Source organism: Pyxicephalus adspersus, chromosome 11 (assembly GCF_032062135.1).
Source record: "Pyxicephalus adspersus chromosome 11, UCB_Pads_2.0, whole genome shotgun sequence".
Classification (NCBI taxonomy): domain Eukaryota; kingdom Metazoa; phylum Chordata; class Amphibia; order Anura; family Pyxicephalidae; genus Pyxicephalus; species Pyxicephalus adspersus.
In genome coordinates, this window is record NC_092868.1 from 26000650 (window position 1) to 26017511 (window position 16862).

The window sequence follows — 16862 nt, forward strand, 5'->3', positions numbered from 1 at the left end:
GTATTTGGACCATAAGACGCACCCTCATTTTCCCCCCACTTTTGGGGGAAAAAAGTGCGTCTTATAGTCCGAAAAATACAGTACCGTATTTTTCGCCATATAAGACGCTCCGGAATATAAGACGCACCCAATTTTAAAGGAGGAAAATCTAGAAAAAAAGATTCTGAAAGATTATTCCCCTTCTGATCACTCATGTGCCATTCATACCGGTATTCCCCTTCTGATCACTCATGTGCCATTCAAATTCCCTTTCTGATCACTCTCTACCTTTCCAATTCCCTTTCTGATCACTCTGTGTCATTCAAACTCCCCTTCTGATCACTCTGTGCTTTTTTTCTATTGTACGGCAGTTAGGACAGGGAACAGCAGGTGGCGCTGTGCCGGCTTCTTTCGCTTTGCTTTACAGACAGGAGAAAACACGATGCTGGCAGAGGAGAGAAGAGAGACACGCTGCAGCCAGACACACGCTGATCGGGTATCGGGTGAGTATAATATTTTAATTATTTTTTTTAACACATTCGTTGTATAGGACGCACTAACTTTTCCCCCCCAGTTTTGGGGAAGAAAAAGTGCGTCTTATATGGCAAAAAATACGGTATATTGCAAACAATGTACTATTATTTAGATCAGAGGTCCCCAACCCCTGTTCTGAGGCCTACTACTGGGCCTTGGTCATCTGACAGGTGGGCAAAGAGACCAGCGGTGGTCCGCGGCTCTGGCCGGTGCACCCCCAGTGGGGTCAGGAGAAGGACCCTGCTTGGGGGGGCGCACCAGCCAGAGCCACGGACCACATCCTTTATACAGATAGCAGGCTCGGCAGTGGACGGGTTGTGTGTCCGGCTCAGACCTGTGATGGGAGAGTGTGCTGGTCCTGGCATTAGGATGTCACTCGGGGGGAAGTTTTTTGGCCTTAAATGTCACAGGTCTCTGGACCACGCATGAGTAGATTCAGTGGTCCGCGAGCTGCAAAAGGTTTGGGACCAATGATTTAGATTGCATTTTAAAACTATGTTATTTTATTATTGTTTGTTTTTGACATTTAATTGACGGTAAATTTGTACAGCAAAGGTAGATAATTCTAAGTACCCTGATATACACTTATATACTGGGCTGTCTTAATATCAGGATTTTCATATATAAACCTTAGCTTAGAAACCTAACAGAAATGCAGTAGCTACTGTAAACTACTGCTTTGCAGTCGTAAGTACTATGGGATCACCAGTAGCAATGAGTTTTCAGTGTGATCCAAACATAAGGCAGCAGCACTCAAGATTTCAAGCAGATTCCAGCCAGTATGTTTATTGCAGCAGCAAGAGCAAACAACACAAAAAAGAAACAGTGGCTTGGTTGAGCTAAAAATGAAGTCACTTTCCATATGATATAGCAGACTCACATATAGCACAGGGTTTGTATTGTGGAGCTCTGTTCCCTCTTAACTCTGAGATTACACTGAGCTCCTTGCAGCATAATGCTGCCTGAATAAATGTCATAACTATGCTTCACCTCCATAGGAGAAAACCCAGACATAATTCCGGTGAACCAGGGAAACCCTCCCACTCTTTGTTAGGCTCCAGGGAATTCTAACAAACTGGCTTTCCACAATCCAAACTGAAAAGCCATACAATCACAAATACACATCAGACATCGCCAGGAGCCCTAAAACGCGTAAGTGGTACATGTGCCTCAGTGGTACATACATCCCATCCAACACTTTCCCCACAAGGCTTTCAAATGTTAGAGCATTACATGGATGCATACAAGTTTCCAAAACAGAATAACAGAGGCAGGGGTGGGAGGTAGATGTGAGTCAGCTATCTAATGTAGGGATATGGCAATTTTGGGTTGCTTATTGTTGCTCGCAGAGCTGGGATACATTTTTATTGCCTCTGTAAAGATATGTTTGTATTGGTTTAATAGGTGATCTCAGCATTTCTATTTCTAACATTTCTCTTCTGAGAGTATCTTCCTATTAGTTTCATATACCCTTTCATTTTCGTGCCTTTTTTCTTTCCTTTCTCCTGCTAGTTTTCTTGTCATCCCCTTTTTTATCAAAGCTCCCCCACTACCTGATTTGTTATGCTGTTAGCCATATTTCGGTGCACTCAGTTAAAGCTGGCTACGTTATGTTCATCATACCATTATGTTATTTAAACGTATGCCCCGGTAATTGTACATCTAGTGGTACTCTTACTGTTTATGCACCTTGTCTTTCTATAATATATTGGATATTTATCAGCCAATGTTTCCTTACCATCATTCTGTATGCATACCTAGCTTTTCTTATGCTAATGTTTCCAACAAATGGTTAGCGTAGTTGTGCTCCTTTTACTTGTCATGCCTAAAACAAAAAAAAAGTAATAAAAAATATATTTTTTATCATGCTTGTTTTCCAATGGTTGTATGATAACAGAAGTGCTGAGTGAATCGTGGCAAATCTGCTCTACATTTAGAATAGTAGAGAGGTACATTTCGATTGTTGGGGGATATTTTAACCCACCTGCTATTACTTAAACCATAAAGGGACCCAACAGTATTGGATAGGCAAGTCTTAATGAGCAATGTTAATAGGAACCAATAGGATGAGTTGTGACCCCTGTTATAGGCAGAGGGCACAAGATACTGTGGAATGAATTCCCTTTTCAAAGGAAAGATAATGTTACAATGATAGAGAGGTACCACGCAGAACAAGGTTCCTTTACAGAGTAAATCTCTGCATGCAGTAAGTAAAAGTGAAAACCCTACTGGTACTAGGTAACACTGCTAATATTAGGAAAGAAATCAGAATATAGAGTGCACTTTCCAGTTAAGAGCATGGACATCACTAAAATTCATCAAGCAGATCAGTTTGTCCAGTGGTAAATTGTCAGTCTGTAACCTACATCCACTCACAGAAAACTGGTTCAATCTTGTGCAAGTTCTAGTTTTCAGATAATTTATGAACAGATTGCTGGTTTTAAGTAGGCTCTTGTCTCTCCATCCAATTCACGGCTGTATTCTTGCCTTGATTTCCTTCTCTCCTGAAGCGTTGGACAATAGCAGGTCCTCTGCTTCTTCTTGTTAACCTTAAGGTGAGGAGACAATAGGCCCATTTACTTGTATGTGTACAATGGTAGTGAAATGCTGGAGGAACCATAGGCCAAGTTTAGGTTCTTTTAAACTGTTTTGCTTATCAGTGAACATTTCATACAGCCTTATGAAGCTGGCCACTTTCTCTGTTTCGGTGCATTTCCCTTGTTTTAGGAGACAAGTTTATGTGTGAGCATTATCAATGGCCTCTGTTACATCAGAGAAAACAAGGGCTTGCAATCTCTCACTCCTTAGACACGTCAGGGTTGAGAGCTCACTTCTTTAGGATGAAGTATCACCTATTGATTTTGTTTTCACCAGTTGAAGCTTCTCCTTGATTATTCAACCTGCAAAAATGTTGCTGCAAGATGCACATATAACACTACACAATAGGAATGAAAATGCAGGACAGGCTTTGGGGAAAAAAAAGTTATTATAGCATTTATTGGGGCACTAGCTTTACTACTACTTTACTAGGGCACTGGCACTAGTGTACATGTTTGTCTCTGGTTCTTAGACACAAGACATTAGATGCCTCACAGCCACTCCTAACCTCTATGGTTGGCACATTTTAAATGCCAAATACATAAAATCCTATGTACATGACCATTTGCATTCACCCTAGAAGTGAAAGTAGGCTACATAAACAGTACACAGTAAACAGCAATGAATGACTGAACACTGAGTGTCAGGCTGCATTTGTAGATAAGCAAGTATTCATTAATTCACGTGAATTCATGTGACCTAGAGATGCATCTGGATTTAGACCTTGGTGTAGAGCTCAGAGTCAGGATTGTTGAAAAGTACAGACCTGGGAAACGCTACAAAACACTTTCTGCTGCTCTGAAGGTTCCTAAGAACACAGTGGTCTCCCTAATTCTCACAACCAAGACTCCTCCAAGAGCTGGTCGCCCAGCCTATCTGAGCATCCAAGGGAGAAAGGCTTTAGTGAGAGAGGTGATCATGAGCCCAAAGGTCACTGGTGACTGAGCTCCTGTGTGCTGATGGGACTAAATCCCAGAATGTAACATCTAACTGCAGCTTTCCCCTGATCTGAGCTTTATGGTAGAGTGGCTAGACAGAAGCCTCTCCTCAGTGAAAAGCATATTAAATCCTGCTTGGAGTTTGCAAAAAAAGCACCTGAAGGACTGTTAGGTACATGATTCTCTGGTCTGATAAAACCAAGATTTAAATTGTTTGGCCCCATATTTAAACATGCTTCAACTAAGTACTGGTTCTGAATACAGAATACTAGTTTTTTCTTTTAAATACATTTTTAAAATTGGCTAAAATGCTGTTATTACTTTGTTATCACATCTATCATGTGATATTATGAGGTACTGAATGTAGAATATTGTGAAAAAAAGAATTTAAACAATTGTAGCATTTGAAAAAAGTGAAGGCGGTCTGAATACCTCTGAAGAAATTGTATTTATAACAAAACTGCAAAATTGTATGTGAATATACTAAAATTGTCAAGCTAGGTTCCATATGTACTATACCTTTAAAAAATAATTAAACAAAGGTAGCCATTTTAAATTATCCTTAAACTCATTTCTGTTCATTTTTTTTGACAGGATAAATATTAGGAAAAAATACTGAAAATGGCAGTATTGTATTTGTGGATACATAAAAGATGCTTAACTGAATGTAATGAGTAAATAAAAGCTACATTCATCTCTTTAAATAAATAGATTTATTTTGAAAACCTACAGATGATTCAAGTTGTGAAATGATATTAGTTTAGTGTATATTGAATACCATATATGAAGGTGTAGCCTACAAAAAAGATAATGTTTTAGGGCTGTTTAGACGCTAATGTGTCAAGCCCTTCCTGCAGTCCATCTCCTGTGGTCAGTGATGGAAAGGCAGTAAATGTCAGTAATGACTGGACATTAGCAGCATTGACTGCTGCCTCTAGCTACTGTACGAAATAAAGTCAACACTCAATTAATACAGAAGGAGAAAAGAGAAGAGATAATTCTAAATTATTCTATAGCTAAAACAGAAGTAAACCCAACACATTGTCAATAGTTATTAATTGATTACAGATCCATGGAACCATGTTTTACCTTTATTATCAGTTAGTTATCATTAGCCAATGGGGTCAGTAAATGTTAGAAAAGGTCACCAATTAAAGCCAAACTCTGGGCTAAACAAATATCGACAATAAGCCGTGTGTACTAATTCTTGAATCTTAGTGTCCTTTGTGTCCTTCTGTGCAATAATTAGCCTTTAATACAGACCAGTCACTGCTACTTCCTCTCTTTGGGTAGAGTCACTGGTGTTGCATCCGCATAAGTATAGTTTTCTGTAGATCCTGCAGTGGGTGAACCTGTTGGGCACCACCCACGGCTTTGCAATATGCTCCAGCTATATGAAGCACAACAAATATACTCGAAAATGCATTTGATACACACATAAGTGGATTTTTATATGTCGTAGGTACCAAACATACGTTTTGCTTTAGGTTCGAGAGATCTGACCTACAGTATATTAGCTTTGCAGGAACACCTATACTATGCATCCACCCTGGCACTAAGTAGCAGCAGTAGTTGGATAAAGCCTGGCAATGATACAGGTTCTGCTTGCAGACTCCCACCCAAGTTCTCAACTGAAATCATAAACAACACTTCTACAATATTCAGTGTAGATCCAGACAGATGTTAAAATATGTATTTATTTTCTCACATCCAAATTATAATAAGCAGCACAGCAAACCCCTAACCCAGATTTTGTCTGTTAGGCTTCCTTAGGGGGACATTGTAATGAGAGCTTCATCCCTGTAAAATTACATACCGTAGATCTACTCTTGCAATTTAAGTGTGTCAAATCCCAACCTTAATATATATACTCTTTTAAAACATTTTTTGTGATAGCATGACACAGAGGTACAGCCTCCATGGGTTAATAGGCGGTGACAGTAAATGTACCCTCTTAAGAAGATTAAAAAAAAAACAGATTTTATATTGAATAGAAAATGTATTGATTTTAAAATAAGATAACTATATTTGTTACCAAGAGTGTACCATAACTTATTCAGAGATTTACCAGTCAGCTAAAGCACAGAAAGTATACAGGTCGATTATTGTAAGTTTGTTGTATTATTGTAAAGCAGCAAAATTATCAGTGCCAGTATATTTTGGCAGAGACAATGGACCTGATTTATTAAAGCTCTCCAAGGCTGCACAGGATACACTTTTATCAGTAAAGCTGGGTGATCCAACAAACCTATAAACTAATAAAAAATTATTCTGGTGTAGGATCTCTCTATATATACTTTTACATACATACACACACTGTAAATGTTTATGTATTCAGTTCCAGTTAGGAAGATTTGTTCCTTATGACTTATGTACACTTATAAAGCTTACAAATGTGGCATCTGGCTGTTTTGTTTTAACAGATGGCTATCCCGATTGCCCTTAAGGGGGTTAACAGACTGCTATACTGACTCCATAGTTCTAATAACTCTCTATATTTGTGTTGCTAATGTCACAAACCTGGTACCCTAATATCCAACTAGGTGGTCTGGAATGTTCTTGGGAGATTGGCTTTAAATATATTCCATTTGAAAACGATTAATTAGCAACCTAAAGTACTGACCAGAGCCAAGCGACTGTCGGGAGTAGGTGGAAAAAGTTGCAGGTGAGGTCCTTGGAGGTGGTGATTGGCGGTAAGAAAAGGTGAAATAAAGGGGAATTTGGTCTCCTGATGTGGCGGAAGGTAAAGGTGGTGTGTAGGGGCTGCAGCAAAGAAATAGAATTCCCAAGGCGGAGTCTTGCAGCTGGAAACAGGGTGCCGGGGCAGCAGCTTCAGGTGGAGTGGAGCTGTGTTTTGGGCCTTCAAGGTTCTGCAGCCCATTGAACCGATGATATGGGAAAATGTTTGGGAATTGTTATAGTAATGTAGTACTGTAGTTGGGATCTATAAAAAAGCGTTATGGTATGTTTAAACGGTTTTGAGAAAAACGGTAAAATGTTGTTATTAATAAACGGCCGGGATCGGCCATTTAACCACCCTTACTATGTCAGGGTCTAAATGAGGGGGGCAGGGTGGAGGGGGTGAAGGTTAAAAAGGGAGCGCTACTTGGGTCAGGGCCGTGATTTTGTGCACCAGATTACTTCAACTCTCCTTTCAACTTTCCTTTTCTGAGGCTACCCTCCAAGTGTGGCTGACGGGCCTCAAATTTATTGTTTCATAAATTCATAGTTCTGGGGCCAAGATAACTTGATAGAGCCAGCTGTATGACTTTAATGATGGGTTTAGGGTCTTTAAAGGGGTATTCTAGCAACCACTATAGATAGAACTATAAAAGGCATCACCTAAAGACATCAACTAAAAACGAAAAAAAAAAGAAAAAACAGCACAGCAAACAACCAAAAAAAAAAAAAAAAAAAGAGAAGAAGATTTTTACCTTACATTTGTCTACTTTTTTGTAATTTTATTGATAGGTATGCTTTAAAGGAAACCTGTGCTAACAAAATATGCAGGCTGTAATTCATGTACTTCAGTTTTTAAAAGGAAGTCAGAGGGGTTATACACGCTAAAGTACCTGTATATTTAGAATATATAGAGTCCGGTTACCATGTGATGCACATGGCTTATATATTAAATAAAACTACCTTTAACTTTCCTGGGCCAAATCTTCCTTAATTTGTGCTTCCCATGGTTCCTATTAGACACAGCAGCTCACAGTGGGGGGCTCCTGGCAGTCCTGTCAATCTAGAAAGCATTTGGCGGTACTAGGTGTGGCTAGATGATGATACAGGCTTGTGAATTATCAGTAGCAATGGAGTCTCACCCCACAACATCTCCTCCTCCCAATGAGATGCAACAAGGCACAGCCTAAATTAAAAGGGGACTCTGCTCTGAATTCAGGAAAAGTGCAGCATTGTTGCCACCCCATCACAGACATCTGCATTGGCTTAAAAGGTAGGGACTTTGCAAAGGACTAAGCAAACACTTTCAGTGCAAATGCACCTATAATAAAATGTAGCGCTAGAAAAAAAAGTATGGCTAAAATGCCTAAAGCACACAATAATATTGATGACTGTATGAATATTACTCCTTAAGCCTCCTTTCCAAAAAAAAAAAAATAACAACATTTAAAGCTGAAAGATGGGTGCAAGTTCTTTATAAACAAACACAATTTATATAATTTCTCTTTAGTTAAAAAGAGAGATAATTATTGTGGATAATGCACTCAGCAGTCTCATAGATTGGCACAAATGTAATTCTCCTTGTGAAACAGTGAAATTACTCCAACCGTTGTATAGAAAGACATTCCATTGCTGCTCATGTATTGCTAGAGATTTTTAGAACAGGTGCAGCCCTAAAAAAGTTGCCTTTGCTATTGTACTATTCAGCTCACTTGGGTTCCAGAAAGGAAGAGAAATTCTGGTAATTCTAAGATGGAGATGTATATGACTTAGTCCTGTGACAGCAATGATGCTCGGTAATAGGGAAGAAGTTCAGTTCAGTCCCTACGTGGGTTCAAGAACTTCGTTGCTCAGTGTTTGCCATTTCTGTGCATAGAAATTTGAGTAGACCAAATTTAAAGGCCTTTAATGCCCTGTTTGACCCTTCAATCATGAATTAGAATGGCCATTGGTGTTAATAGTACCTGTCAGTTTCTTCAATAAAACTTGTCACTCATTTTTATGAGTGTGCTTCCCCCTTTGTTCACAGTTTGGACATTCATCTGTCTATATTAGAACTACTTCTTTGTCAGTATAAACATGAGTATCCGCAACTACATATTGACCAAATCCTTATCCAGCCTGGGTGACCAGAAAATGAAAGAGAGGCGTATGGACGGTCCACCTTCCACAGTTATGCCCCTTACCTTCCCTAAAATTGGGGTCCCAATGCTGAGGCATAGAGTCTCCTATGGGGGGCTTTCAGATATCTACCCCCTACCCATGGGAATTAGTACTGGAGTACATACTGCAGTACCCCTTACCCACTACCAGAAGGAATTACAATTAAAGTAAACATATATTTCATGTAAATATAGTCTAATATGAAGACGAACTTCTCACCAACAATGTTAACCCATTTCTAAATGATAGATTAATAACTAAAGGAACTGACATAGTCATTTCACGGATTCTGCAGAAACACTGCAATGAATTCTTTGTATTTTCATGGACAGCCAAATCTGTAATTTTTTTGTTATATTAGATTGCCGTAAGTCCAAAAAAAGGCCATAATTTAGTGCAATATTTTCTTAAATTGAGTTGCATGCTTAATTTTGGTATTGCAAAAAAAAACCTAAAAAAAAACCTGCTAAGGCTCTCTGCGCTGTAACATGGGGAGAGCACTCAGTCTTGTCTTGACTCTAACTTAGAGACTGCTACTTCTTATTCCTGTTGGTAAAAATAGCAGAGAGAGAATAAGGGGAAGGTAAGCATATGTAGCCACAGGGGTTGTCACTAGAGCGCATATACTGGCCTTGCTGTGCATGAGAAAACACGAGAGAACATAAGAACAATAAGCTAAATGCATTATTGAAATGCCAACATTGAAGCTGACAGGTGTGAATAGAATTTATATTTCTGTTGATGAAGTCCAGACAACAGAGCCAGGCTAGTGACCTGACTTTACTCTGTTAAACAACACAGCTAGATCACCTCCCTACCTCTAGGCTGTGATTGGACAGTGAAGGAGCAGTGGGTGACTGATGAGGTCCTCATTGTGCTCTAACCTCCTGTCCTATATAACCTTTTAGCAGATTTGCATGCACTGACACTTTCTATATACCTGGAATTCAGATTTAAGGTTACCCATGGATGGAAAATAGCAAAATTTGCATTCCCATTCTAAATAACATCAGAACAAATGATTTATAGAAAAAACATTCAGGGGCACATTTTGTTAAATGAACATTGCATATTTTTTAATATTAATATAATGGTTTGTACACAAGGCATACTTTTCTGCCTGTAAACATTGTTTTGGCATTACCTACCTTTTTTTCATGTTTATTTTTTTAAATAATTGTTCTAACAATATTTTTTACTGATGTATCAAATTACCTTACATACAAAAAAAATAATAGGCCACACATTCTCCTTAACAATGTTGGAGAAATTAATTTTGCATGAAGATGCAAAATCTATGAGTAGTTATCTTCTGGAAAAAATGTATATATGTATATACGAGTGTATATATATATATTATTCATGCAGAATTTAGTGTTTGTAGGTATAGATTATAATGTTGGGGTGACCTTGACAGATAATATCAAAGCAAGGCTCCAGGCACAGAAAATGCAAATACAGGTTGTGTATGGCTTCTCAGTAATATTCATTTTTTGGATGTGTTTTCATTTTCTCTGATAAAAAAGAAATCATGAAATGCCAGTTCTATGTATAGAATTTTCTACTGACTGCCAAGTTAGTCCATAAACAGTTCAATCATGCTCCTGATTTGACTGCAGAGTGCAATGCTTAGATAATGATCTAGTTATAGCTGAACTCCAGTAGGATATAAAATACACAATTTAATGCAGTTTTATATTCATAAATACAGAGATATGGAAAATAAGTAAAAGGAGCCATTGAGTTATGTAACAGTGCTCATAGGGTATATGCTCATAGCAGAGGAGAGCAGAGTGACAGAGATAAGCTGATTTTCTGTATCTCCTTTCATTAGTAACAGGCTAGGGGAGGAATTCTTGTAACTATAGCTGTATTAAAGCAGGGAAAATTGGCCAAATGCCGTGTCTGTTTCATGACACAATAGACAGAATAGTGATGCTTTGGTACATATTTATTTAATCTGTGTGCTTGGCTGTTTGTCAAGAGTTCAGCTTTCAGGCCTAGGGGGACGATAACAAATCAGAAGCATGTATTAATGGCAAGAATGTTCCAACCTGTTGGAAAAGTCTTGTTAGAGAATAATACATATATTCAGAAGAAAAATTGTCCATCTGTATCTATCCAGTGCTATGCAATTGTCTCTCAATGGTAATTCTGCCATCACAATCAGAATTTGTTTTTTGCATTATTCTGTTGAAATAAAATATTGATTGTGATGCAATACTTGGTTTAGATTTCAAAATGATTGGTAACCAGTCAATGAAAGAAACAATGTCAAAAGTCAATGGTAAAAGGCATAATAATAAAAGTCATTTTGATCATAATGCACAGTGCATGGCTAGTTTATGGGAGATAGTTTGCCCTATGTTTCCAGATTCATTGCAGTGTTTCTGCAGAACCAGTGAAAATGCTATGTCAATTCCTTTAGTTAATAATCTATCATTTAGTAATAGATTAACATTGTTGGTGAGAAGTTCTTCTTCATAACAGACTATATTTACATGAAACATTTATTGTTTTTGGTGGGGAGATTTAGTAAAAGATGTTTCAGTAAAGTATGTAGTTGTTTAATTGTAATTCTTTCTGGTAGTGGGTAAGGGGTACTAAGTTATGTACTCCAGTACTAATTAATAGGTAGGGGGGTAGATATCTGAAAGCCCCCCATATGGGACTCTATGCCTCAGCATTGGGACCCCCAATTTTAAGAAAGGATAAGGGGCATAACTGTGGTAGGTGGAGCGTCCATACGCCTCCCTTTCATTTTGATCATAATGCACAGTGTACGGCTAGCTTAAGGAAGATAGTTTGCCCTAAGTTTCCAGGTACATAACCAATAGACTTAAATAGTCCATTTCTATAAACCAGTAGCCCATATGATGCAAGTCTTAGTTAGTTGGACATACCACTGAAATATTGAAAGCTACCATTGCTGGACACATTCTACACCTTTTTATTTCACACACCTGCACACATGCCATGCAAGCATGCATTCTGGGTCAGATTGGGAAGTGTAAAAGGCATAGAAGAACACCAACCAGGCAAGCTGTATTTTCTAAATCCAGGTCAGCAATGGCATTTTACAGAATCTCCCAGTGAAAGGTCCACTTTAAACCCTTCTTAGCCAATCCCTTGTATTGTCTGCAGCCCCCCATACAAATGCTAAAGGGATTTTTATAGCCAGAGAACAAGTGAGCAGGTGCTGCCTCCTGGGTTATGTCTGAGTATTTCCTTGCAGTCAGAAGGATCCTGGCTGCCACCTATCTGCCGCACAGCACAGAGAAGGGAAAGTGAATTCCAGGACAGCCAGCTTGTGTGTATCTCAGCATGCAGTAGTAATGAGAGGCAGGAGGAGAAGAGCCAGAGACACACAGAGAAAAGAGGGGAAGCACAGAGAGAGGAGCAGATCTGCACAGGACCTGCCTAGCCAAGCCTAGGAAGGAGCAAACCCATCTATCCTGGACCAAGATCTCAGGGGCTTGTGACCCAGAAACTCCACTGGATCTGCAACTATGACAAGGAGGGAGGGACACTGATCTGGGCTGTGACTAGGCGAATTGTAACAGGAAGGGGAATGATTTTTTTTCTTCCTCCAGATCTGCTTGAGTCCAGCCTGCCTCGTTAAAGAATGGAAGCAGTGGCAGGTAAGGGCTTACTGCAAGACCAGGGTGATGATGTGTTTTGCATGACCATGTCTATGTGCAATGAATGGGGGATTCAGTTCTTTTCAGGGGTGGGGCACACATATCTCCCCCCACCTCTTCTTTTCTATCAAATGCTTGCTGTAGGGGGTTTATTCTGTAATTACAGAGGATGGCACAGTCCTGTACCCAACAAACCCACTAGATCGAGAAAGGAGAAGTAAGAATATTTTTTTCCAGTGGTTTTTACAACAATAGAGCAGCAACTGTATGTTGTGCCAACAGTGCTCTAATTCAATTAGGATGTAAAAAGAAAGCAGCAGCCCACATACAGTAATCCATGTGTACCAGGAGCTGGCATCCCAGCTGCAAAGCCAGCCACACAATCTGCAGATCCCTCTGTAGGCTCCTTGGTCCAGGCTTCAGGTGCAGGAGATGAATGATTAGTCTGTCTAGTATATATCAGATTTATAGGGGGATCTGGGGATTGTGCCAATGTGGGGTACAGGGGGACACCATAAGGCTAGGTGGCAGGGCAAGGCAATTTCAGTATCATCTCCCTGTGTATGGGGAATCCATGCAGCATTACTACTCTGATGAGGAGACCACCTACAGTCTATCCCCCATTTAATGATCCAATGCGAGCGCTGTCTGTTGGATGGAGGCATAGCTCATCTGTAATGATGTGACCTAAATTTTAGAGCCTGTTGCCCTGGTCTCCTGCACTGTGCAGGAATTTCTGTACCTGTTTTATATGACACTGCATAGTAGCATATGGCATGGGAGCACAAAGCTGACCATGGTGTCTAAGGAGGAGTGCATCTAGTCTGAATATGCTCAGCAGAGCAGGTAAGGTTATGACACTATTGACTTACTAATTGCTGCCTGGACGCATTAGGTAAACTGTAGGCTTTGCCATGTGTAGCAATTGTAGAATTGTAAATGGACTTTTTCAGGTGCACTGCTGGCATGAGATAAAGCTACTGGTTTCCAACCAGTATTTATCTCCTCTTTTTTTCATGGTGATGCTATACTTTACATATAAATGACAAACCCTTATAAATATTTATACTCCTGCACATATATAGACATGCAGTTTGTCTTTGAATGGAATATTGATTTCAATTATTTTATTTATTGCAGAAGATTTAAAGCATGCAAAATGTATCAACATGCAGAGATGCAACAGATATCAAAGCATTGGGCTGGTGGTGTTTTGCATTCATTGTTGTGTATTGGCTTTTTTTTTTTGAAAATTGTTCATGCATATTAGGTCTGTACGGTAATGCCAGTTTAAGTATTTCATATTTTGGTGCAGTGATTGCAGCCTGAATGCCATCTGTTATTGTTGCCCTGTGAAGTACAGGAAGAGTTACATCCCAATGGTGCTGCTAATTACCTCTTTAGCCTCTATAGGTGGGATGTGATGGTGATTTTATGCAGATCTGTCTAATTCTATATAGTGATCTGTCCATGGTGCTGAAATTTATTTTAGTCTTGCCAGGCTAGACATGCATTATTTTCCAATGCACTGCAGGAATCTATAGCTGTTTTCAAGCTCATGTTTGGTTCATCATATATCTAGATTTGTGGATATCACCTGTAGCAGTTTGCCACTTGTGCCTATTCAGCTTACTTGGACCAGCAACCTGTAGCCTATTCCGCCAGAGAGCGTTTTCGTGCAGTCTTAAAGCCCTTCAGTATTTTTCATTGCTTTCAATTTTGTATCTAGAAGCCAATGGGAAAGACCATTTTTGCTTGCTAAATCAGCATTTTCTAAATTGACAAATATATGTAGCATCAGCTATCATCTCCGCACTATGTCTTCTGCTGTAGGATAATGTTGGTCCTGAATTTAATGTAAGCAAGATAAGTTGCTTACTCTTTAAGTATTTCCATTAAAGACTACAGTTAATTATATCAATAGGATGTGTCAATATTTCAGCCTGAATGCAGTGTGTCTATATATATATATATATATATATATATATATATGTGTATATATTATATGCACACGTCCCTGTACATTCATATTTGTAAATGTCCAGGTTGATTATGCCTGATAGCTATAGAAATTTTTTAAAATGCGTTAAGTGTTAAATCAAACAAGTTTCCTTTCCTTTGCTTTTTTTTTCCAAAATACTGATCATACCAAAGAATTATTTGCTGAATATTTTGACAGATGTGTCTTTTGTTTGTCACACTGTGATCCTTTTATTTCACATGATACATCTTTTGTCTAGAGATTTCTCACTGGTTTTCCATGTCCTTTCTGTATAAATGAGATTACTTTTTTTATATAAAGAGATGTTCTGTTTTATGCCTTTTGTTCTATGTCGCTCTGATACATTTGCTGTCATTAACCAATTACAGCAATAGACGACACAGCAGTACGAGTAATCAAGAATTTCCTAATGTGTTTGTTGAGCATGCAGTATAATGTTTGTTTATTGGGGATATGATAGGACATGCAGCTTTATATGAGTGTTTATGACTTTTAGTTCCAAAAAGGAAGACATAGGCTATGCAAATTAAGAAGTATTAAGAGGTGGTGAGTAACAAAAACACAAATCAAGATGCAGAAAGATAGATAATGTCTTATTTCTGTTGTTTATAATGTGCTGAATGTGCTACAAATACAAGGTCCTTCTGGAGAATATAGTTAGGTGAAAAGTCCTTGAAAAAAAAAACACACATAAATATGTATATTTATTAATTCACATGAGTCTTATTGGGCACGGGCGAGAGGTATATGATTGCTCTGGTATTCATTATTCTACCCTCCAAAGAAGACAGATTTGAGGCACATTTGAGATACCAAATACGTGTTTAGTCATTACTGCCTGTTATTAGTAAATCAATATCTGGGATCTTTTACCTGTTAAAGTATTTTTTATCCCTTCATCCAGTTCTACGATTTACACTTCTCTAAAGAGCTCTAACCTGCAGTAGAGGTAAACTGATTTTTCTGTCCTGCATTCTAACTAGTCTGCCCCCCACCCCTTATGAGTAAAGAGTGAAAAAAGAAACAGCAGACTGATGAGCTTATCTGTCTGTGCCCTGTCACCTCCCATCAGCATGATCCTTGCTCTTTACCAGAACTGATTGACTCCTTGTGCTTCTTCTCCCTCTCCCGATCTAAGCTCAGCTGTAGAATGACTGATACAGACTCAAATTCAGGTGCTTAAGCTTGTAATATTAAAAAATGTAATAAAGAGTTAATGTATACGGAACAAAATTAACATAGGTTTTTATATTTGCCATTTAACTTTAATATCAGCAATACTTTACAATAGTGTGGCGTTACTCTAATTTAAGGCATATTTAATAATATCTAATGAAAAAGTATCCATTGGTATTTATACTGCACAGCATGTAATGTAGACAACACTGTAGTGGTAAACTCAAGTACAATTGTTGCTTTTTAGCAAAATGCTTTTATTATTAATATTTAAAAGATGTCTAATGTTAGGTGGGATATAATTTGTTTACGGAAGTCCATGATTTTTGCCTTGGCCATATAAATATCTTTGAATATAAATTGTTAAAGTTGAACTTCAGGAAAACTTGCTTATTGGGGAGCTGTTTTACCTGACAAAGGGTTTGAATTTCTGTCCACCCAATTCTAAAATTTACACATGACTATATATATATATATATATATATATATATATATATATAGAGAGAGAGAGAGAGAGAGAGAGAAAGAGAGAGAGAGAGAGAGAGAGAGAGAGGTGGCATGGATGGATAGCCACTCTTATATATATATAGAGAGAGAGAGAGAGAGAGAGAGAAAGAGAGAGAGAGAGAGAGAGAGAGAGAGGTGGCATGGATGGATAGCCACTCTTATCTCTGCAGCAGGTCTAGTTTAAATATTCTAGCCAAGACACCATCTGCTAGTAGTTTGCTTGTTCTTCTTGTGAGTTTTCCTCGTGCACTCCACTTATCTCCATACCTGCAAAAACATGCACTTAGGCCCACCAGAACCTTTTTAAAAGTTATTGCAATCAATCCACGGAGAGCTACACGCTTTTAAAATGAGATTTAAATCAACTCTTCAGTTTCACTTCAAGTCAAGCTTGGGCTTTTCCTAAATAAAGCCAAAATATTGAGCATCCAGTCCCTGTTGCCGACCAATAGCTATGCTTGTGAGTATGGCGGTACAGCGCTAACTTCTCCTGCCTTATTTTGAGCTTATTGTGTACTTTCAATGAAGATAACCTCAGCTTTTTTAACATAAGCTTTTCTTTAGATTATGCAGGGATATGACAAGGCTAATTTGTGAAGTTTTTTACATTTTTTTGTTTTAATAAAAACTTTAATAAACTGTGGT

General features: G+C 38.5%; 1 protein-coding gene across 3 annotated transcripts in view; it reads left to right on the forward strand.

Moving 5' to 3' along the window:
- The first annotated feature begins 12215 nt into the window (after window positions 1–12215).
- SYT3 (synaptotagmin 3) overlaps window positions 12216–16862 on the forward strand; it is a 135418-nt gene continuing 130771 nt past the window's right edge. Inside the window, exon 1 of one of the 3 annotated variants that reach the window (XM_072425952.1) lies at window positions 12216–12532. The gene's annotated coding sequence lies outside the window, so the exon portion shown is untranslated. Of the gene's footprint in view, window positions 12533–13208; window positions 13379–16862 lie in introns of those variants that run through there. The other 2 variants (XM_072425948.1, XM_072425951.1) reach the window with 2 other exon arrangements.